Source organism: Euprymna scolopes, chromosome 27 (genome assembly GCF_053919585.1).
Source record: "Euprymna scolopes isolate OS-2025 chromosome 27, ASM5391958v1, whole genome shotgun sequence".
Taxonomy (NCBI): domain Eukaryota; kingdom Metazoa; phylum Mollusca; class Cephalopoda; order Sepiida; family Sepiolidae; genus Euprymna; species Euprymna scolopes.
The window spans coordinates 101,183,615-101,210,697 of NC_136508.1; positions in this window are offsets into that span (position 1 = coordinate 101,183,615).

Consider the following 27,083-nt stretch of genomic DNA (forward strand, 5'->3'; position numbering starts at 1 on the left):
TCTGCTGAGGACTTTGTTAGTATTACTGTACGCTGCGTTTTGAAAAATGTCACATTTTGGAAAAACAAACTGGTTCAAAAAAAAAGAAAAAGCAAGACAAACAAAGACCACTGATACCAATTTCCTACAATAGTTAATCCGTATATAACGTTATAATATAGGGCAAATACTATATTTGCAGACGGACTAATTAAAAAAAGTAAAATTTTAATAAAATAAAGAGTACACCTATATTAAAATCTAGGTTTAATATTTGACAGCCAGATTTAAGGAATTTGTCATTTTTCTAAGCAGTCTAGCATTCCAACATTTAGTTGGCCCTTTTCCAAGCGTTACATGGTGGCTAATGTAGAAATTATCATTGACAACAAGACTATATTTATTAATAAAAATATATTTCTCGATCCTTGGAATTTAAAGAAGTCCTGCTAGTATTTATTAAGCAGTGAATATGGTTTTATAAATCCCGTATATGCTTTTTTTATATTTTCAGTTTCCTTTCTCATTATAAAAATTACATTTTCATTAGCGACTGCTTCCTGCTTCAAAAAGGTATGGATTTACGGAAATCAGTTCGAAAATGAGGTTTCATTTTTTTTCATCATAGGTGCAAAATGACGTTACATTATGTAAAATAGATTTTAATCATATCGTTTACTTAGTTGTTTTTTATGCTCATTTTATAAGCAACCTCAACTTCCTTGTAAGATCTTATTGTAGAAAATAAAGTTCAAAGACAAATCACAGTACAATCAGCTTAAACTTTTTAGGCAGTATTTACATGTTTATTAGACGGATGGTTAATATAGATATAAGAATATATCATCGTTGCAAAACCTCAGACACAAGTATACATTTGGCTATTTATATTAACCTATCTGCAGCAATACAAGGTTTTAGGTGATGGAAAATGAGGTGTGAAACACAATCAGATCTGCGGGTAAAAGAAGGCATTTTTTCAGAAGTTTTCCATTGCACCATTTAGTTGGTTGGTCGTTTTTGTTTTACGTCATATCAACTCTTTCAGGTTATTTAATGACGAATCCAAATATTTTGTTTCAAGTCGGTTTCTATTTAACCCGTAGGTGTGATCCTAACAGGTACTACAACTCCGGGTCAGAGTGGACCAGGGAGCAATGACAATAAAAGGGTGGCTCCACACTCCCCAAAAACCCGCAAGCTGGTGCCTCACTACAGGATATAGTTTGAGTTCATACCCAGGACCACCATTAAGTGGAATAGCGCCTTGAAATAGCGAGGTTATTCGAGAGTGCATCTCCCTGTGTAAATTTAAGAGCGCCCCCAGATACCAATTTCTACGATTGCGCGATATATATATATATATATATATATATATATATATATTATTTTATTATATTAGTTGATTCTGGTGTTGTTGGTTGGTCCTTGGATGATATATACCATGTCATCGACTCTCTTAGCAATTGTACCCACCTCCCAGAATTAAATTTTGCTTTCATAACTTTTGAAAAGCATTCATAATCTGGTATGAAACATTCAATTTGTACATAATTGGTCACTAGTTGGCTTGCTTCTTTGGGTAAGAGCTTGTCAGAAACGGATCTCACTTTCCGCGCAAATATCGTTTTTTGCAGGTGAGACTACTGTTGGTGTATTCGGGTCGGGTGTAATCTTATACACGCGCAGAAATTGTTGTACTGCTTCATCTCTTGGGGTTTCTTCGGCCTTCTTTGGTTGCTTTGGCTTGGGGAATTCTTTGGGCGCGAATTTTTAGCTTCCGGCTTTGAAGTTCAAGTTTTTTTTCCTCTTTAGCAGATTCCGTCAAAGCTATCTTATTCGATTTCTCTGTTGCGGCGAATGGGACGTTTTGTTTCTTCCTGCAAACGTGCAGAGTGTTTTCTTTTAGATCGAATCTTGCTATAGCCTTTGTACATTTTTCTAGTCTTGAAAAAAATACTCCTGGAAATTCTATTTTTAACTCATCCATCAGTTGTTGCGCTTTCGTAGACGAGTCTTCTATCCTATGATAGCATTTATTCATGGGTTGGTCGCACAATTCGAATCGCTCCATCCAATCAGTATCAAACAGGTTTTTGGATGTCCTATGTACATACACTTTCACTTTTTTAGTAACACCATTAAGGTCACCGGGAATGTGAGCTTTCCCTCAAATTCCACTTTGTCACTTGTCACAGGTCGAGCTGATTTGTTCGTCTTCCGCATGGTTGGTTTCCTTAGCCTTTTCCACGTCTTACGGTTAATTATGGACAGATCTAATGCGGAATCCAATTGTAGATGCACAGTTTTATTTGCAATGCAAACTGTGACATATTTGCTACGGTTCTCATCCGAATCAAAGTCGAATCTAGTTTGTCAGACGCTGTTATTGACATCGTTCTTCCTGCACTGGGTCGCTTTGTGGCCTTTCCTGTCATATTTGTTGCAGTACTTATGTTTGTAAATCCATTGATTCGACCAATGTTTCCTGCCGCAGTGATAGTGCGAACTGGTAGGGGATTCCGGTCTTGTGATTGACGGTACTTATTAGGTGTAGCCTGAGTTTTCTTACTTCCAGCTTTGCTATTTCGGGGTGAATATTTTTTTCCGGTCTACAAGGCGTCCTTCTAATGAATGTTGTGCCTGACACCTCGACGTGCCCCGATTTGTTCCTTACGCAGACTACCCGTTGACAAACCTCGGCCAAATTCTGGAGGTTGAGCCCTTTTCGCTATCAAGTCTAGAGAGAACACGTTGTCTAATCTCTGCGTTTTTGGATGAGACTAGACCCTGCACAAACATTAAACACATGAAATCATTTGCCGATAAATTAGACAGGCGGAAATCATCGCAGTGTTTATTTAACACGGACGGGAAGGTTAGGTAACCGTCGTCGTCACATTTTGAAGGTTCAGGCACTTCCATCTTCTATGAAAGAGCGTAGAATTCGGGCTGAACCGTTCGGATAAATGTTTTTAGTTTTTATTGTTAAATTTAAAAATTTTTAAAACTTTTAAATTATAAATCACATTACTTAATATTGAATTAGCTCTAGGACATTTAACTATCGAGCTTATTATATATCTAAATTACAACGAGCATTTCCTGTATTTTAATTAAACTAGTAATTTCACTATTACATTAAAATACACTTAGCTCTTTAGACTATTATTCTAATCTCCTTTAAATTATTAGCTCCCTATAACAGGTTGAGTTTATATACGTAATTGTAGATATGTTTCATAAGAAGGACATACAATTATCAACTAAATGCATCCCCATACCCCCTAAAGACACCTTTATAACCAGCTTAATTACAAGTATAAATACATTTATAAGGAACTTGAGATGGAAAGCCTACCATTTTGATAATTACCAAAGTGAAACAACAGAACCAATACACCACCAACCTGGAGAAATAAAAGAAACCATCCTCAGACAAGACAATGAAGAAAGAAAAGCAGCGAAATACTACAGACTAAAAACATACAAAAACCCTAAGAGAAACATAAACACTGAAAATTTTGAAAATGACTTAATCAACCTGATTAAAAATATTAAATTTAAGAAAAATAAAAAATATATCACTCCAACACTTAAAAAAATAAATAAATTTTCAAAATCTATTTCTACAAGCCACCAAAATAAACTCATAGTACCGGCAGATAAAACTGGAAATTTCTACACAATGGACTATATACAATATAAAAATCTAATATATAAAGAACTTAATAAAAATTATAAAACTACTAATAAATCAGCACTAAATAAAATAAATAATGATGCAAAAAACATTTTAACTAAACTTAAAATAGATAAATACACAGAAATAACGGTACCAGGTACCCCGAGATTTACTTTAAAAGACCACAAACACAGCTTCAATATCAACCCTACTATTAGACTCATTTGCCCCTCGAAATCAGATATAGGACTGGTTAGTAAAAACATATTAGATAGAATTATCCCCAAAATTAAATCCATAATAAAATACCCACTATGGCAATCTTCAAACCAAGTAATCGACTGGTTTTCTAATATTCAAAATAAAAATAATATTAAATTTCTTTCTTTTGACATTGAATCATATTACCAATCTATATCACCTATCCTACTTAATAAATCTCTATTAATGGCACGAAAATTAACTAATATAACTCAAGACGAAACTAAACTAATACTTATAGCTAGACAGTCTTTAATAACATTTGATAATAAATATTGGACCAGGAAAAATACCCCTAACCACTTCAACATTTTAATGGGATCGACGGACTCGACTCAGGTCACTGATCTAGTTGGCCTTTTCCTTTTAAATGAAATACATTGTATACTCCATAAACAATTCAAACTTGAAGGAGGGCTATATAGAGATGATGCACTTTTCATAACGAATTCTACTAATAAAAATTATTAAAATGCTATTAAAGCTCTACATAAATTATTTAAAAATTATGGACTTAGTATAAAAATCGACCCTAATAAAAAAATTGTTAATTTCTTAGACATAACCTTAAATCTTGAAAATTCTACCTTTGAACCATACCATAAACCTAACCAATCACTTCTATATGTCCACAATCAATCAAACAACCCTAAATCAATATTAAAATCAATAGTTCCCAATATCGCTCTAAGAATTTCTAGACTGTCTTCTACTAAATCAATATTTACCAAAAATGAAAAATACTATAATGAAGCCCTTAAAAACTCTGGATATAATTCACAAATTAAATTCATAAATGAAAATGATAGAAACATAAACTGCATTAAAAATAAACCTATTAAGAGCGTAATAACATATAATATGGCAATGTCTTCCCGTATACGAGTTAAGAAAAATAACCAGGAGACAAAAAAAGATAAAACCAAACTACAAATATTAGATAATAATATAAATAAACAACAAACTAAAACCCGCAAACGTAAGAATAGACACAAGGAGATCCTATGGTTCAACCCCCCCGTATTCCAAAAACCTAGAAACAAACATAGCTAGAGAATTTTTTAAAATATTAGATAAGAACTTTAAAGCCCCCCATAGATATAATAAGATTTTCAATAAGAACACAATTAAAGTCTCTTACTCTACTATGCCTAACCTTCATCAGAAAATAATTAGCTCTAATAATAATAAAATTAATAAACTACAAAATGCAACTATACAAAATACATCGGACTGTAACTGTAGAAGAAAAAATAAATGTCCCCTACAAGGCTCATGTAAAATTAAAAATGTTATCTATAGCTGCACAGTATCAAAAACTCCAAATATACAAGAACCTATCAACAGCCATAACTCAACTACCAGATTAAATAATAACACCAACTTAAATCAATCTACCGATCAATTATTAACCAACCCACCACATTATAATCCAACAATAGACCTAACGGAAAATAATCATAATAATCAAGAGGTAATATATATTGGTTCCACATCTGGCCCAATAAAACATAGAATTTCAACGCACAAACATTCTTTTAAAAATAACTCTCTATCAAACCAAACTACTCTATCCAACTATATTTGGCAACTAAAAAAATAGCAATATTTCTTTCAACTTAAAATGGCAAATAATTGAGACTTGCAAATCATATAAACCAGGAGATAAATTTTGTACATTATGTACAAAAGAAACCCTAAAAATTTTAGAATATGAAGATATAAAAAGCACAACCAAACTAGTAAATTCAAGACACGAGCTTCTATCGTGTAATCATAAACGTTGGTTTAAATTTAATAAATATAAACCACCTTAAATTATTAAAAATTACTCATTAGTAAAAATAGATTTTTTTTTTTTTTAATAAATTAAGTTAAACCAATTACCGCCCTTAGACTCGTAAATCAAATAATAAATACAGCCATGACAATTATCTCCCCTTAAAAACTTGCAAAAAAAAAAAAAAAAAAAAAAAAAACCTTCTCTCTATAGATATTAACTGTACCGTCTCTAAATCAAAATACGCTTACGGAAACAATTTACTGCACGAGCGTCGCCCTTTTAAAATTCATCATTCAATAAAATAAAAAGCTATAGCAAACATCTAAATGACTACTTTAAATACAGTTCCTGATTTCAAAAAAAGAAAACCAAAAGGTAATTATATATCTATATATTTTTAAATCAGATTTATTATGTAAATTCAAAAATATATATTTTTTTTCTACTCATTTCTATCTCTAACCTATACAAATTTTCTTATTAATTTTCTTATAAATTTTATATCCAAACCTTTTACTTCAATTTTTCAGATTCATCTGCCTTACTTTTAATGCTAGGTTTATTTTTGGTGTCTTTTCAATTCAATAGAAATCCTCCTAAATTTGCTGATGAGGAGACCGTGCTTACCAAAAAAACTATGTATAATTATTCTACGTGACTTCATGTATACCACAAATAAAAAGCACGGATTTCCGAAACGATCGTACAGATAATTGACTTTGTTGTTGTTCCTTCTTATGAAACTGATTTTTAATTTAATTAAATTTTGATTGTTAAATTTAAAAAATTTTAAAACTTTTAAATTATAAATCACATTACTTAGTATATATATATATATATATATATATATATATATATATATATATATATATATACGAGGGCTGTCTTAAACGTATCCAACCTTTAGTTTTTTCTATGGAAAATACAGACGATAGAGCGGCATCACCCTGCACAGTGGAGGAACACCCATTCATGGCCATACGGAAAGTTTGGAGTGAACTTCCAGTAAGTCAATCGCTGCCTGTCGATCTCTGAGTGATCTGCTACAAAACGTATTCGTCGGATTATTCATTCTTTCAATATGACTGAACGTGTTGAGCAACGCTACTGCGTAAAAAAATTGTCACATTTTGTGATCCTCAAAAGGCAATAATTCGTAAGATTTAGCAGGTGGTTGGAGAAGAAGCGGCTCAACCGATTCAAAGATGGGCAGACATTAGAGGAGAGTGCCCAGTCTTCTGCCAGCCCCAAAACTGCTCGAAATGCAGCTAATGTTAGAAGGGTTCGAAATGTGGTGATGGTAGATCGTCGTTTTACCGTGCGAGAGTTTGACAAAGAGGTTGGTTTGAGTAAAGATTCCGCACGGGCAATTTTGCGTTATGATTTGGGCATGCACAATGTGGCAGCAAAATTGGTGTCCAGGTTGTTGTTGCCGGAACAAAAGAACCCCTGTGTTCAAGTTGTAAAGAACCTTCTGGAAACCGCAAACACTAACCTTGAACGTCTAAACAGCGTTATAACAACAGATCAATTATCGGTGTACGGGTACGACCCAGAAACAAAAAGTCAGTCGTCGCAATGAAAGCATACCGAATCTCGAAAACCGAAAAATACGTGAACGGATCGAAACAAAGTGAAGGTGATGCTAACTGTCGTCTTTGACATTAGGTGAATAGTGCTTTATCAATACAGACGCAAGGACAACATTAACAAAGGAGTACTATCAAGATATTCTGCAGCATGTCCGCGAATCAGTTCAGCACAAAAAATAGACATGTGGATTGCGGAATAATGGCAACTGTACAACGAAAAAAACCCACCAGCACACTCATCTTATTAATTAAAATTTCCCTTGACCAAACATGGAATTCCAGTTGTTCGCCAACCTTCTTCTACTCTCCGGATATAACCACTTCCGACTTTTGCTTGTTTACAAAATTGAAGACGCCACTGAAAGGATCACGGGTAATCTCCAAAAATACCGTTAGGGATTACAACATGGCCGCCAGATGAGTCACGTGATCCGGTTGATCCAAAACATGAATCGTGCAAATAGAAAACGCAGCCTTGAAGGCAAACTTTGACAAACAATCACAATTTGTTTGTATTTAATTTTTTGTTGATATAATGTTGTTATAAAAATAGGCAAACTTTGAGAAACAATCTTAGGTTGTTTTTAGTTAAAACAGTGTTCATAAAAAGTATTTTATTCAGAACAAACAAGTGGCCGACTAGGTGTATCAGAATTTTAGGCGGAATTTTTGACACCCCCAACAAAAAAACTGCGAATAAAATATATAAAACTCGTAATTTCTGTTTTTGAAGTGGGTTGTCAATTTTCTTTATGAAATATACTTCCAAAATAAACTATTACAGTCGTTTAAAACATAATAGAAGTATTATTTTTTATTTTTTAAAAACAATGTTTACAAAATGTCTACGAACGCGCGTAGACATTTTCCATTTGCACGATTCATGTTTTGGATCAAGCGGATCACGTGACTCTTCTGGCGGCCATGTTGTAAGCCCTAACGGTATTTTTGGAGATTACCGGATCACGTTATGACAGTAGAGAAGAGATAATGCGGAGCACGATAGCGGAGGAGTAACACTTTTTCGAGAGAAGGCTTCCAGAGGATTTTCCAGCAGTGAAAGTATCGGTGGATTAAATTTGTGGAAGTACAAGGGGCATAATTTTAAGGGGATTGGGCTCAAGTATGTAAAAAAAAAAAAAAATCTGGTCTGAGGTCGGAGACTTGTAGACCGTCTTTGTATATGTTTATGGGAAAATATGCTTAATCAATTATATTTAGCCTTTTATTTTTTCCAATCTCTTTATGAAGCTCAATATAACTACAGGGAACATATAAATTAATGACTAGAAGTCTATATTAAAAATTTCAAGATGTGTACCGAAATACTCTTTATTTTTTCGAATTTTTCAATTCCTGTCAGAACCTATTTCGTAGTACAGTATCTTTTATGCAATGCTCGCATTTTTTCCGCTTTACTCATCCAAAAAATAGGAACTAGTTAATTCTTTAATATATATATATATATATATATATATATATATATATATATATATATATATATATATATATATATATATATATATATATTCCTGATTTCAAAACTCGAAAATCAGAAGTTTCAATCGTGTTTTTTTTTTAATTCCTGCCATCTGGGAGTGTTACAAAAGGGATTTCTTATTTTAATGAACGTAAATCTTTAGTTAATCTACAACAGCCGGTGGGGTTTCTTATGGGAAAGGGATTCCTTCGGTGCGGCTAATCATATTTTATAAATCCCCTATAAATTTTGTACCACATAACAATGATATAATATGCAGCAAACAAGAAACGCTGTTGCATTAAAAAAGGGTTGGCGTGACGCTCAAATCTAGAGTTTTTCTCATCATATTTTTTAGTTAATGAGATTCGAATAGGTTTACTTAGTAGAAGTCAAAACCTACACGATAACAAACTGAAGAGAAATATAGTAAATTATTATTAGTATACTGACTTAAAGAAATTGACTTTTAAAAAAGTAATTATTTTTTGTTTTATTGCTTCTTATATCTTATTTATTGTTTTCGCCCATGTAAATATGAAAACTCATCTTTAAATGAGTTTGCGTGTTGTAATTGTACTGTTTTTTTTTAAACACACGACAAATATATATGTTTAAATAAATTATTTTTAAAAATTAAAATGTTTAAATAACAGCAATCCTCTACTGATTTCATAGAATTTTATGTATTCTTTATAAATTTCCGAATATTTTTAAATATGGAGAAATGAAAAAGAAATAACATATATTAATAAAGAAAACCCATGTATCATAGTTTTAATTTGAATTGCTCTAACTACTGTTTTTATCTTGATTGTACTCTACGACTTTTTTTTTACAAAGATGTCACCACATAGCAAAGCTTGGCGAACACTCGAGGATTAGGCTTTATATGCGGGTCATTGGGACAAGAACATAGTAATAGTTAGTAATGGACACGTTTATAATTAGACTAGCATGGGTTGTCGGTGTTGCTCGGGTGTTTGGGGTGTGTGTTGAGCAAAAAAAAAAAAGTGTTAGTAGAAAGGTAGGATCGAACCCGTAGCGCGAATAAAGAAAACACTTCTTTAATATTATTACCACCGCCAGACCGGAAGTGGCGTACATTAAAATTAAGGCTAGACAATCCAAAAATGGGAGGACTTTCAAAAATATCGGTGAAAAAGCGACCCCTCCCTTTAGAAAAGATCTTGTGAAAATCCGTCTCTTCGGTCTAAAGTTTTAGACAGACATAACACACATACATACATACATACATACATTCGTATATTCGTGGCTCACATTTTCGACCCAAATCGATTAAAAAGCTTACTCTATCTCTTATTACCCTTTATGTAAGATGTCAAATGTTTAGACCAGACATTGTATGAGTAATTTGGTATAGACCGAAAAGGTAATTTTTTTTAAAATTTTGACCCCTATTATGGCCCCTTAACATTTATTGTTTGCGCTAAATTCGAATAATTAATTTAGATCCATGTCCAAGGAACCTATATCTAAAATTTCAATTGTTTAGACTAAAAAACGGTGGAGGAGTTTGGTAGAGTTCTCAAAGGTCAAATCGTTGAACTTTGGCCCCTTAACAGCCAAATTTCTGGTCGAAAAAAGGATTACTGAGATTTTTCCAAAACCTCCATATATATATATCGTATATGAAATTTCGAATCTACATACTGAAAATTGACAGAGTTATCGTGCCAGGAAATGTACACAGACAGACAAACATACAGGTAGACAGAAACTTTAACTTTTATAGATATACTAGCATTTCCGCCGGGTGTTTGGAGGTGTATGTTGAGCAAAAAAAAAAAAAACGGTATTTTTTTTTTATTTGACCCCTATTATTACCCCTTAACATTTACTGTTTTGGACCCAAATAAAGTTATTAAGTTTGATCCATTTTCAAGGAATGCATTTCTAAAATTTCACGTGTTTATACCCTAAATTGTCGGAGAATATTAGTAGAGTTTTCAAAGGTCAAATTGTTCAACTTTGACCCCTTAACAGCCATATGTCTAGCCAAAAGCGATCACAAAGATTTTCACAAATCTCATTACCCTGTATATCAAATCTCGAGTCTTTAGACTGAAAATTGACAGTTATTGCGTTGGAAAACGTACACAAAGAGACACACACTCACTGATATATATATATATATATATATATATATATATATATATATATATATATATATATACATGTATATATATATTTGATAATTAGAGGACGATTCCACTCATAGAACTCATTTATGTTGTACGACCATATAGTAGTAATCTTGAACCCTGAACTATTGAACATAGTTCTAAGAAAGAGGATTGGTTCATTGAATCAATATTTTTGTCAAGATATGAATGGGACAATTATTTGATAATAATTTTTTGTGAAAGATTGGCAAAGGCGGGCATTTTACAACTATTCTTAATAAGATGTTTGGCAATTTGCATATATGAGTTATATTATGAATTTGGCTATGTGCACACAAGTACTCGGCTGAGCTGTAATCTATCTCCCTCCTCGCCAAACACTCACTAGAAACAATCGTCTAGCTTAAAAGGCTATCAATAATTTCCCCACGTTTTTATCTGTACCTAAACCTAAACGTAGGCCCATGAACAAAGCTTAGGAAACTCTTCCATTTGCGTGTTTTTCCGGCTGACTATAATATAGTTATTTTCAAGACCAACGTAAACAAGTTCAATTTACCAAATTTTACCACACACAATGTCACTATTACTATGTTACTATGTCCCATTGACCACTGTACAATTGTAAACGCTTACCTCGGGTGTCCTCTGGGCCTTGATAAGTAGTGACGCTTTTGTAAAAAAATTATAAACAAAGTGAGGTTCTATATAATCTCTCACAAAAGCACTGGCACAACACTCAGATATTATAAGTTAAATTGGAATAATAAACGGGAAGCACACCTCACCTCTGGTAAAGTGACTTTCTTTAACAAGTAACATACATTGTGGTACAACTGTTTCTTTTAAAAATCACATGAGAATACGACAAAATATTTCATTGTTGTATTTGAAATCATAATATCTATTTGATTGAACGCAATAATTGCCTTTCTTTCGATTGGCACTACATTTTACAGAAAAAGGATGACTTTTCTTAAAGTTTTTTTTGCTTTCAATAAAGACAAAAACACGACAATTAAGAAATAACTTTTCAAATAATTTCTAATAGAGCATATATATATATATATATATATATATATAGATATATATTTCTAATAGGGCATATATTTACTTATATATATATATATAAAAGTGAAAGTGTATGTGTGTGTCTGTGTACATTTCTCTACGCAATAACTCTGTTAATTTTAAGCCTACAGATTCGAACTTTGATATACAGGGTACTGAGATTTGGAAAAATCGATGTGTTTGGTTTTCGGGCAGAAATTTGGCGATTAAGGGGTCAAAGTTCAACGATTTGACTTTTAAGAACTCTACCAAACGCCTCCTAAAAATTTGGGTCTAAACACATGAACTTTTAGATATGGATTCCCTGGACATGGATCTAACTTAATCACATTATGTATGCCCAAAACAATAAATATTAAGGGGTCATAATAGGGGTCAAACTTAAAAAAAGTGACCGTATTTTTTTTCTTAGCATACACCTGAAAACACCCGGTCAACGCCGGGCACTCATTGCTAGTCACCATATATATATATATATATATATATATATATATATATATATATATATATATATATATATATATATATATACATCTGGGGTTATTATTTTCCAGATGTAACGTAACCAATGAAATTTAACGAGGTTAATACAAGATCGCTCAATACAGAGATGGAGCAAGTTGTACTCTTTATTTCCTCATACATAGGCAGTAAAATGTTGTTACAACGTCAGTAGCATTTTTCCGTTAGCTAGTTACCAGTTCCTTAAGAAGACTTCATCAGGCGATACAGCTCATACGAAGGCCAAGTTTCCCATGAAAATATCAGGTCTTCCCCGTTACCATGAGTTTATATGAGATGATTCCGTCAAATTTTGTAAAAATAAGGACCATATAATATGCAAATAGGTCTCAATAGGGGGGGCAGATTTGAGTTTGTATTAATACGATTAATACAATACCTAATATTGCATTACCTCTATCTCGATTTTTTATCCCCATCCTTTCCTATTAATTGCTATATCAAAATAAAGACTCAACCCCCCCATGCGTATCGTGTATTATTTACATCTCTTTTTCCCACAAAATTGAGTTATAAGAAAAACTTAAAAAATATCTGAGCATTCTTTATAATCCACGGACCCATCTTTAAAACACAAGTTTCGAATTCTTGTAATGCAGAGCTAAATCTCTTTTCTTTGATATAGAAAAAACACGCTTTCAACGCCTGAAGACGGTCGCAGGTTGTAGCGACCGAAAAGTTGTACTCATAACACTCAAGATGACAATAATAATCCGATTAATCAACATAATAGAAGCAAAGATTTTACTTGTTACATATTTTGCCTTTGATTACTATTTAATGAAAATGTCAGTGTTATCTGGTCAAAGTTTATCAGTTAAATATTTACACCCAGGCACATACACACACGGACATGCATATATTTCTTCCCAGTGACGGTCGTTTAATTGTTATGACCTTCCATTTAGCTGAAAAAACTAGTCCATGCACCAAAGTCATATGGACATATTATTTTATTTTTGAAATCGCGCATTTATAATATATTAGAATCGATGGAAAATTAACTCTATAATAATACATAAGAAATTGCATGAATAAAAATATCATATTAAAGTGGATTTTACTATTGGGCCACGTCGGATGTATCTGCTAGTTTAGATAATACCTTTGCAGCCTTGACAAAAAGAGCGACAATAATATCAATGCGTCTCCATTTACGCTAAGCATCCACCAAAATATTAAAACAAATGGATACGTGTGGAATTTCCACAGGTCCTTCTAATATGGATTACAATTATAAATAGATACGCACACCGACATTCAGACACACACGCAAATCAAATACACATAGACACAGACACAGACACAGACATCACACATACACCCCCACACTAACACACACATACATATATATATATATATATATATATATATATGAATATATATATATATATATATATATATATATATATATATATTAATCGGGGCCAAATGGATCAAAATTGAAAAAAATATTTATATATTTTGTACATAAAATTTATTGTCAATTTGTGATTTTAAATCAGTTAATGTACGTGTCAGGTTGCAGGAGTGATAACGTCACAAGCTTCTACAGTTTTGCTTTTAGTTTATGTTTTACTTTTGAAATCACGAGTCTATAATAGTATATATGAGATCTTAACAAATATCATAATTAAGTATATTTTACGACCGAGAAAAGCCAGTTATATATATATATATATATATATATATATATATATATATATATATATATATATATATATATATATATAAAGGAGATTAGAACAATAGTCGAAGGAGCTGAGTGTATTTTAATGTAACAGTGAAATTACTAGTCTAATTAAAATACAGGAAATAGAAAGTGCTCGTTGTAATTTAGATACATAATAATATCGATAGTTAAATGTCCTAGAGCTAATTCAATATTAAGTAATGTGATTTATAATTTAAAATTTAAAAATCAAATTTTAATTAAATTAAAAATCCGTTTCATAAGAAGGAACAACAACAAAATCAATACATATACCCTGTATAATATCGATTTTCTTGTTGTTCCTTCTTATGAAACGGATTTTAGATTAAATTAAAATTTGATTTTTAAATTTAAAATTATAAATAACATTACTTAATATATATATATATATATATATATATATATATATATATATATATATATATATATATATATATATATATACTAGCAAAAAGGGTTGAAGTTTCCCAGAATTAAATTATGACCTACCTATAGTTCAAACTCCCATGTTTTATTATGATTGAAGTTGGTAAAATATTTTTTTGTAAAATCAAATCAATGTACGGTTTCCCTTTGTATAAGACCTATTGAAGTGTAACGCTAAGAAGCTTACACACCATCGCACAGTGACTGAATCAAGAATACAGTTCACTATAGAGAACCAACATTTGATTTTATAAACATGTTTTATATAATGGGGGAAAAAAGGTTTTAAATGCAAAAGTCAGTGACATAATTGCATTGCGGAAACATTTATTTCGACCGCGCCCTTATCATATAAAAGAACTAGGCATATATCGTTATTAATATATATATATATATATATATTTATATATATATATATATATGTATACATCATACAAACGAAATGAACTATATATATATATACATATATATATATATATATATATATATATATATATATATATATATATATATATACTGGTATGCAAATCCAATTATTTTCTGTCTAACAAAATATAAGTAGATGCAATATTTTATAAGACAATATAAACAATATTAAAAATATACAAAATTCTACATTTTTTTTCAAATTCTTAAGCGGATATATACATATATATATATATATATATATGTATATATATATATATATATATATATATATATATATATATATATATATATATATATGAACACATATTTACCGGATTTAGTAAGCTTGGAATTACCACAGGACACGTTGCCCTTTCTTTACGGTCAATGTCGTGCGCACTGTTATCCATCTAGCTATATATATATATATATATATATATATATATATATATATATATATATATATATATATATATATATAGTCATCCACATACAGTACTGTTTCGCTGTTTCACATATATATATATATATATGTATATATATATATATATATATATATATATATATATATATATATATATATGTGTGTGTGTGTGTGTGTGTGTGTGCAGGTGAACGACTATGTGTGTGTCTGATCACGAATAGGCTCCTATGTTTGACTATTATACAAAACTGATTACATATAATGATAGAAGATGTATCGAGACACAGAAATGGGTATGTTTGATTTGGCATAAGGATGATTCATTAAAATTGTGGGGTCCGCGTACGCGCCTGGTCCACAAAGTATAGAAATAAAAAAATAAAAAATAAAACGTTTACAATTGTTTTTGATATAGATGTACATAAGACCACTTTGATAAGTATGGTTTAACTTAAATAGCGATAGTATAATAGAATCGTGTGGTCTGCGTTCGCGCCTGACCTCCATAGAATGGAAATAGGTGCACGCGTTAATAAAGACTTTTCATATCTATCTGCGTAAGTATACTTTGATAATTATGTTTCAATTTGAATAAATACGGTATAATAAAATCATGGGGTGTTCGTTCGCACCTGACCTCCATAGCATGGAGATATGTCACAAAGTTTAACAAGGTTTATTAATATAGATCCACATAATATTATGATAAGTGTTTCAGTGTGAACATGTATGGTATAATTAACTATGGGGTTTATCTATTTTAATTTTACTTTCATCATATTTTGCTTTCGTTTTGATACCCCTCAATTCGAACCTTTGTCTTTACAACCCTTCCTTTTTATAAGCTATCATACTTTCATAAATCAGATTCCATTTTCTGTAGGCTGTTTTTTAACCCAGTCAACGACGAATACTTTTGCTAGTATATATATACTAACAAAAGTACTCGTCGTTGACTGGGTTCAAAAACAGCCTACATAAGAATACACATGCATATATACATACACCTATACATGCATATATATACATCCATACCCAGATGCAAATATATTCATACACACATTCATATATGCACATAGACATACATGCATATATACACATGCATACAAACAATATGTATACGTATATACATACACACATACATATATACATACATATACAAATAGATATACACATATACATACACCTGTACATGAACATACATACACCTATACATATATATATATATATATATATATGCATATAATGATGGCAGATAAATTATTACATGCTTCCAGCATTTCAGACCTACACTCGTCACAACTTTTCCATGGCTGAGGGAATATCTATACACAGATGATGTTGCAGATTTTTAGCTTTGTACGGCAGCTAAATCTCTCTCTAGGTTCAAAATTTTGACATCCAGCAACAAGCACGAGCAAGATAGCCAGCGACGTCAACCTGCAGACACTCAATGCGGGTACTGGTCTCCCGCTTTATGTTTTTTTTTAATCTAAGATTTGCTTCTCCTAGAAACCTTGCCTTCACTACGGCTTACGGGAGCCCTCTGCGCCCCACATACAGAGGGGAATAAACACATGAGTACATACAGATGCACGCTAACATACGCATGCATGTGCACACGCATGCAACCATAATCATGTAGAGGCACACAAATACGCACATATATACATATGCCTATACATACGTACACAAACATGTAAAATACACACGAAGGAGCATTCCAAAAAGTCATACATAGTAAGTGATCAGAGGCTGGACCGTTTTTGTCTCTTTTCCTTCCTGATCTGTTTCCTCCTTTTCTTTTTTTTTAAATATTTTTTTTAGACTAACACATATGCATTATGATCCTGTTGACAAATTCACACATAATTTTCCAAATAACTCAACGTACGAATCGACGAACCACAACAGTCTAATTGATATGATTTACCGACGCTTGGATGTTTTTTAAAGTCGATTCCCGTCTCCGATACCAATATCTTTTTATATTAATAAATATTTAATTAGTGAATCTATTTTTTTTGCATATTTAAAAACTATTTTCCAGCACACTTCACCTCAACCTTCTTACACACCTCCCAATTTATCCGGAGTCGCATGCGATCGTCTCTTTCGGTGTACTCTCTCTGGCCCAGTCCACTACACCCTTCCGCAAGGTGCGCAATTGACTCTAAGATCCAACCACAAATCCAGCATTATGCAGCAACTTCCTCTCCTAGAACCACTTCTTTGAACAATCGTGTTCCTAATGCCTGCTCTTCTGCTGCACAAACAAAATCTTCAGTACTCTTAGTCAGAGACCCAGCTCTAAGACATTGCCATGATCTTTCATCAGCTACTTCTGCTATATCCTGGAAGAATTTTCCTTGCATTTTCTTCTCAGCCAGTTGCTGTGACCTTTCTCTATCCATACATTTCACATAATCAGCCTTGGTCTCACATACATCCAATTCCTTGGGCACAATCTTAAGTATCCACTCCTCTCTTCGAACCACATGCTCCTTCAACGACATCTCGGTTCTCACACAATTTTTTTTCACTTTTCAATCTTCTCCCACCATCTTTCCTCGTTAGATACAGCGTCGCTACGCTACTTCGAATGTGAAATATACCAAACATTGGTAAACTTTTCTTGATTTGATATCCATGTCATGCAACGCCTTGTTAGACCATTCTAAAATTCCAGCATTGTATCTAATAGAACTGACTGCGCATTAGGTTTCCTCCATACAGTTTCGACTCTTCTAAGATACTGCTGCCTGACCATCTCCTTCATTTTTGGGTTCATGATTCCTACACTATTCAACACTCCAAAATACGTATACCCTGTATCTTCTATTTATTGCATGATTTCTCCATTTGGCAGCACTATTCAATTCGAATGAGCATTTACTCCTCTTTTCATCACAAGCACCGCACATTTGCTAATCCCAAAATCAATTCTACCAGTCTCTCCATTTCCTTTCCTTTTCCACCCAATATTTTCAATCATCCATAAACACTAGATGGTGAGGCGTCCTTCATTAGATCCAAATTTATACCGCAGTTTTTCTTTCTTCAAGAGGATGCTCAGTGGCATGCATCATTATCAGTATAGAAATAAGTCGAGATAATGAATCTCCTTGGATATTCCATGTTTTATGCCAACCTGCTCCATCACCTCGCTTTGCTGGCAGCACCGTTTTCCATTGAGCCATACTTGTCTCTAAAAGTCCTACCACATTCTCAGCAACCTTCATCGTCAATAGTGTTCCACGTATCCATGAATGAGGAACCATGCCATAAGCCTTTCTGTAATCGATCCATGCTAAGTTCAGATTCCTCTTCTTCTTTTCATTCCAATCAGGGGCATCTCCTGACTCTACAACCCTTTGCAGGGCAGCAGCTATAGGTAGATAAAGTCATTGAAACTGTTTAAACCAGACGCCCATCACTCCATCTTGACCAGATGCCTTCCAGTTTGTCATCCCTCTTATGCCAGCCTTCACGTCATCAATGGACATCTCGACGTTCTTTATCTGCTAACTTTTTATAGCCTTTCTCTGACCTCTCCCTAGCAAGCCTTCTTATAATATTGCCCTGCGATAGACCAAATGTTACCCCAAAACATCCTGGCATGTTTTGCATTAGGAGTGTTGTTATTTCCCGCCTGTGTATTACCACTTAATTCTCTATACAGCCGAGACTGATCGTTCCGGAAAAGGTTGTTCTGCAGAAACGCAACACTTCTTCCAACAAAGTTCCGAATTTTAATACCACCAGTGTGAATCGTCTTCCACATTATAAGAACGTTCATCTTCCCTTTTCCAGCAATCTATACCTTCTTTCAAGCTTGCCCTTGGCTTTTTGTCCTAGTGTTACTGCTGTTCTTATTTCTTCGATTCTAACAATGCTCTTCCGCTAACGTTTAATACTTTCTTCAAGCCGTCTCTGCCAGTATGACCTTCTATCCTTCATTTCTCTCTTTTTCTTCTTTTAAGCCAAGACGATTCGCAATAACGTATGACGCTGCATACAGAAGCCTGTTAAGTTCCGTAATCGATATGTTCTTTCTTATGATGTTGTGAATTACTCCTTGAATTATTTTACCTCGCTTTTCACCTTCCGCCTATCACTACTGTAATAATAATAATAATAATAATAATAATAATAATAATAATAATAATAATAATAATAATAATAATAAGCGGGACGTGTAGAAATTTCACAGGGGGCCTATTCACATGTAATATATTGATGTTAGTATTCTGTAGATGTTTAGCGTATATGGAGTCGTTCTGATATTAGTATAGATATTTTGTTAAAACTGCAAAAGTATTTATCCAAGCTCTCAGGATCACCTGGCGTAGCCAGTTCGTAAAATGCGCTTAAATATTATATTTTAATGTTTGCAGATTCTATATATCTTATAGAGGTCATGTTTTATCGATTGTTATATATTATAAAGGTGCCATCAGCTAAAATTGAAACCGAAACCAAGATTTATCAAGCATTCTTGATAAAAGTATATTAACTGTAATCGAAACAGGGGCTGAAACTTATGAGGAATCCTTGGTATTTTTTTTATAACAAAAAGAAAAAAAAATATTATTTTAGTGTAATCAGCTATAATCGGAATTGAAACAAAAATTTTGAAGAATTTTTAGTAAAATCATTGATACAAATATAAAATGACTTGAGTGTCATCAGCTATAATCGAAACCGAAACCAAACCTTATGAAGAATTCTTGGTAAAATTATTTCTTACAAGAAATGGACGTACAAAATAACTAAACGTCCCGGATGTAAGCATAGAAATAACACAAGCGCTATCATATTTGTATATAGATGATGATGATGTGGAATGTGACAATAATAATAATAATAATAATAATAATAATAATAATAATAATAATAAAAATAATAATAATAATAATACTAATAATAATAATAATAATACTAATAATAATACAAATAATAATAATAATAATAATACTAATAATAATACAAATAATAATAATAATAATAATAATACTAATAATAATAATACTAATAATAATACTACTAATAATAATCATAATACTACTACTAATAATAATAATAATAACAATAATAATAATAATAATAATACTAATAATAATAATACTAATAATAATAATACTAATAATAATACTAATAATAATAATACTAATAATAACAATAATAATAATAATACTAATAATAATAATAATAACACTAATAATAATGATAATAATAATAATAATACTAATAATAATAATAATAATACTAATAATAATAATACTAATACTAATAATAATAATAATAATAATACTAATAATAATAATAATAATAATAATAATAATAATACTAATACTAATAATAATAATAATAATACTAATAATAATAATACTAATACTACTACTACTAATAATAATAATAATAACAATAATAATAATAATAATAGTAATAATAATAATACTAATAATACTACTACTACTACTACTACTACTAATAATAATAATAATAATGTATAAATTGGTGCTCAGATGAAACAAGGTATTAGTTACGGATCGTATTAAAGTTAAATAGTTCAACTTATCAACAATTAAACTTAATGCCCTCATTATTTTCTTTAATATTCTATTTTTGAGCGATTACCAAGACCATTAAAAACTGATCCCTCATGTTGATCATTATTACTTATTCACATGTAATACTCGACGCTATTTGTTTTTATACCGAATAAACGCGTTAAAATAAGTTTAATAACGAACAACGTGGCCAGCTTGGTAGAAAAATGGAGTTTGCTCTTTTTGAGACAACAGTAAGTAAGTGTAAATATTTAAAAAGTCAATGAGGTGTGAAGTTTTTTTTTCGTTAACTGAATAAACGCTTTAAAAAGTTTCACTACTAAAACTTTGCCAGCTAGGGAGAAAACTAACACTTAGTAAATCGATTTGATCATTTAAAAAAAAAAAACACTACAAAAAATATTTACAAAAATATTATGGGGGTGTACTCTTTTTTTAAAAACAATATCTCCTTCAAGAAAGGTCCTAAAATGTGTTTTCAATCGATATTCATTCAATAACAGACCAGTTTTCCTACATAGCGAGTCTCTTTATATATCATTCAATATTTTTATAAACGCATCGGAGATTTTCATTTCTATTTTTTATTTACGTCTAAAGATTAGTGTCATGAAACTTTATTCATTTCATAAGAAGCCGAAGACTGGCACTGTAAATATGCAGCTAGCGCCAACGAAATTTAAAAAACCTGCCCAAAGAATGTAACCATTTTTATAACCAAATGACCTGGGGGTATCTAGATATTTAGCGAATAAGAGCGAAAAGTTGACAAAGAGAATAGACAGTTTTCTCTCAATAAATGACCAATAAATAAAACTGATTAAAATTTGTAAATCAGTGATGCATTTGTAAAAGAAATGTATAACCCATTCTGTTGCCCCTCTTAGTCTTAAGTTGTGAATGAACAATTTTTAATAAAAAACAGTTTGTGTTTGTTTCATTTTTTTATTGTCAAAAAAAAAAAAGAAGAATCGGTTTGAAATCGGAAATTAGGCTACAATTTTTCCGATTCCGATACCGATTCCGATGCCTCCAACATTCCGAATTTTACAATTTACAATTCCGATGAATCACCCTAATACTAATATATATATATATATATATATATATATATATATATATATATATATATATATATAGAGAGAGAGAGAGAGAGAGAGAGAGAGAGAGACACACACATACACATATATACATATACCTATATATACATATATATATTTATATACACATATATATATATATATGCACATAAATACATGTACATGTATATATATATATATATATATATATATATATATATATATATATATGCATATATATAATCTATTCACGCTACTAGCTACATAATAATAATTATTTAATAAATATTCGACTAAAGAAGTTTCGAAGCCAACAGGAAACTCCCCTTATTCTTTCCGCGTTCTCTCTCTCTCTACCTCTCTACCTCTCTACCTCTTTGCTTTCTCTCTCTCTCTCCCTCTCTCTCTCTCTCTCTCTCTCTCTCTCTCTCTCTCTCTTACACACACTGACAGACCCACGCTGAGAAAAGTTCGACAATTTTACAATTGTTGGTGTGTGACTGGCATTGTCTAGGTTGAGTAAAAGGTTATTAGAGTTCATACGATTTCATGTACATTATATTACTGTAGTTTAATTCCGTTGTCTAGACGTATAAATTAGAAAGGTATTTTGAGATTTGAAAATGTATTAAGACAGTTAACATAGCGAATACACGAATTATAGATTCACATTATAGGAAGGTATTCAAACATAAAAATAAACTACTTTACTACGATTCAGAGCGAACTTAATGGAATTATGTACAGAATATATTTCTAGACACAGTAAATACATTATTTCGTGACGATTATATACGGTAGCAGATTCCAACAAGTAGATATATAGTAAGTAACGTATGCTTTCTAAATCATTTAGAACTGTCCTTTTATTTTCTGTACATTTGCTTCTCGCAAAATAAAGTATTATCGTATTTTTGCTCACCTTATATCCTTATTTCTGACACGTTGCTCTAAAATACGGCAGACTTACGGATGATGTACAATGCTACACAACGGAAGCAAAGGTTAACTGGTAATCTCCAAAAATACCGTAAGGGCTTACAACATGGCCGCCAGAAGAGTCACGTGATCCGGTTGATCCAAAACATGAATCGTACAAATGGAAAACGCAGCCTTGGAGGCAAACTTTGACAAACAATCACAATTTAAAAAAATAATAATACTTCTATTATGTTTTAAACGACTGTAATAGTTTATTTTGGAAGTATATTTCATAAAGAAAATTGACAACCCACTTTAGAAACAGAAATTACTAGTTTTATATATTTTATTCGCAGTTTTTTCTTGGAGGTGTCAAATATTCCGCCTAAAATTCTGATACAGCGAGTCGACCACTTGTTTGTTCTGAATAAAATACTTTTTATAAACACTGTTTTAACTAAAAACAACCTAAGATTGTTTCTAAAATTTTGCCTATTTTTATAACAACATTATATTAACAAAAAATTAAATACAAACAAATTGTGATTGTTTGGCAAAGTTTGCCTTCAAGGCTGCGTTTTCAATTTGCACGATTCATGTTTTGGATCAACCGGATCACGTAACTCTTCTGGCGGCCATGTTGTAAGCCTTACCGGTATTTTTGGAGATTACCGGTTAACTATAAAATACAACAACAATTTGCAGAAATATATAATCGAAATATTATGGGAATAGGTCATAGACCATCTGTTCTTACTATGCGATTCTTATAGCTACGTAATATATATAAAAGCCAAGTACGTCCAAGGATGGAATACTGTTGCCATATCTGGGCAGGAGCTGCTAAAAACAGCCTATCCTGCCTTGACAGAGTACAAAATAGACTTCGTGGCATAGTGGGGGATGCCCTTTTCTCTACTCTGCAACCTCTCTCCCACAGAAGAGACGTTGCGAGCCTATCCTTGTTTTATCGTTATTTCCATGTCAGGTGCTCGTCAGAACTCCAATCTCTGGTCCCCCTCGTTAATATTTCACGAAAAACACCCGTCTAGCTGAATCCACTGTGAAAAATTTCCGCCACTCTATATCTGTGCCTTAATCAAAACGCGGATTCCATGAACCAAGCTTCTTTCTTAGAACTGCACGCCTGTGGAACTATGTTCCGTCTGCCTGCTTCCCACCGGACTACAACTTGGATGCGTTCAAGTCCGACGTTAACAAATTACTAATGAACCGCCCCTTAAGTAAACACTTCATCAAATCTCCACACTAACGTAATGTACTTACAATAACCCTTATCCCTGAGTTGCTTCCAGGCCTTGATAAGTGGTGATCACCGTGTAAAAAAAATAAATAAAATAAACGGAAGTAGATACGACACGAAAAATAATTGAATTTTGATTACGCTTTCTACTATCCAAGCAAGTATTAGTACAGCAAAACGCACGACGAAAAACTAAAACTACTAGTAAAATATGCATTTGGACGAAAAGCATTCAAGTAATGCATCATTATCTATATCTATTTTTGTTTTTAAAGTTTCTTGTAATCATTAAAAGAAAAAAGCTTAGTCTTGGCAGCATTGAATAATATCATCCATTTTCTCCCCATTCTAATACATGCGCCATTGCCTTTTATATGTGCTCATTAGCTTCCCTCTCGTGCCTGTTATAGAGCGTTGTGTCATGATCAAGTTCGCTCATCTCAGAAACAATGTTATCAGGGAGGTCATTACATCCGCATTTATATCATATTGTATTGACATACGACCATCAAGCACAACGCGGATACGTCGCTAATTAAAAAAGGATTAAAATCTAAAGTATCCGTCCGGCAATACTATACATATTATATCTATTGACTCCAAACATCTATTGTAATTAATAGCACCATCATATACATGAAAACTAAAAGACAAGATCTATTATTCCTGATATAGTTGTAAAAGACAAGAACGAGTCTAAGTGGAAGTCAGTGTCTTAAATGAGGTTGGGGTAAACATAGTCACGAAGTAGGTGATTACGAAATAGCCGATCGCGAGAAATACGATTAGTAAATAGTAAGGCGGTATTTACAAGACAAAGGAAACTGAAACCCGTTAAAGATTTCTACCATGCGAGTAATTATAAGAGCAGCCATGAACAATCTACAAATACATGGTATATCTAGTGAAAGTACGATACATAACAGAATATTTATCGGTTTGAATATATAATATTGGTGAATACATGGCATCCGTACGATCCACCATATAAAACCAGACAGAAATGATAATATATATATATATATATATATATATATATATATATATATATATATAGCTTAATGTAAAAGGAATAGAGAAAGTTCAATCCCATAAAGGAGACTTATCCCGATAATGCCAAGCTCAACAAGTATTATTGGAGCTTTTACACTAGGACAACAAGAGTATGAAATGAAGACACAAAACTATATATTGGTAGATATAGAATGGATCATTTATTGAATAATAGAATACGGGATTTGGGGGATAGAAGGTACTCTTTATGCTAGGGAGTTTCGAAGCCTGATGCTTCTCATCAGAAGAGTAGAAAAGGTGTTAGGTAGCATGGGGAAGATGCGGTGTCTAGCGTAAGGTTCATTAGGGACGAAAGAGTGTAAGAGACATTATAGAATGTTAAGGGAAGCTTTATTTTATTCTAAATAAATAAGGAGAAGCTTGTTATATATAGTATGATATATAATATATGGTATTTAACCTAGTATTGAGATTCAGGGGTATATGTTGTATGGTAAAGTAGGGGGTGTATTGTTGCTGTGTGGTAAATTATTTTGACGGTTTGTGGGGTGTCTATTTTCTATGGAGTTGGTTCTTTTGGTTTTGATTGGTGCCACCTAAACGGTAAATGGCGGCTATGAATTCTCTTATAATTTGAGGAAGGGTGTTTTAAAACTTAAAGGTAATACGCCGCAATTTCCCTATGCTACCTAGCACCTCCTCTACTCTTCTGATGAGAATCATTAGGCTTCGAAATGCCTTGGCATAAGGACTCCCTTCTACCCCTCAAATTTTGCCTGTATTCAATTATTAAATAAATGACCCATTCTATATCTACCAATATATAGTTTTATGTCTTCATCCCATACTCTTGTTGTCCTATTATATATATATATATATATATATATATATATATATATATATACATACACATATATATATATATATATATTATATATGTATGTATATATATATATATATATATATATATATATATATATATATATGTTATTTATGTTTGGTTTTGCGATACATTTTGTAATGAAATAACTTATTTACGAAAGTGCATTTTTACCTAAATGCGAGCTGGGAATAATTTCCCTTTAACCATCTTGGATCCCCGACATGGGGAGCGGCATACATATTTTTTTTAAATATTATATTTTAAAAACAGTTTATATATATATATATATATATATATATATATATATATATATATATATATATATATATATATATGGTGGACTGTGACATATATATATATATATATATGCGACATCTATATATATATATGTATATATATATATATATATATATATATATATATATATATATATATATATATATATATATATATATATATATGAATATATATATACAGTGATGATCATATTTATTTGCACGGTAAAATAAAAGTTAAATTTTGTCTAATAAATTCTAAAAAAGGGATTAAATTAAAGAAAATAACAAAGTATATTATGTATTTTAACTGGCCTTTCCGATGCAGCAATCGGATTTTAGAAAAAATAAATAACAAAGGAACAACAAACAATGGCAAAAAACCCTTGTTCAAAATTATTGGCACGATTTATTTAATAATCAATTGTATAGCCTTTGGCCTTGATTACCTTCCTCAGTCGCTTTTCATAGTTTACAACCAAGTTGTTGCACTCTTCAGTAGTAATTTTAGCCCACTCTTCCTGACAATAATCCTCCAATTGAATAAGATTCTTAGGCTTCCTTTGCATTACCCTCAATTTT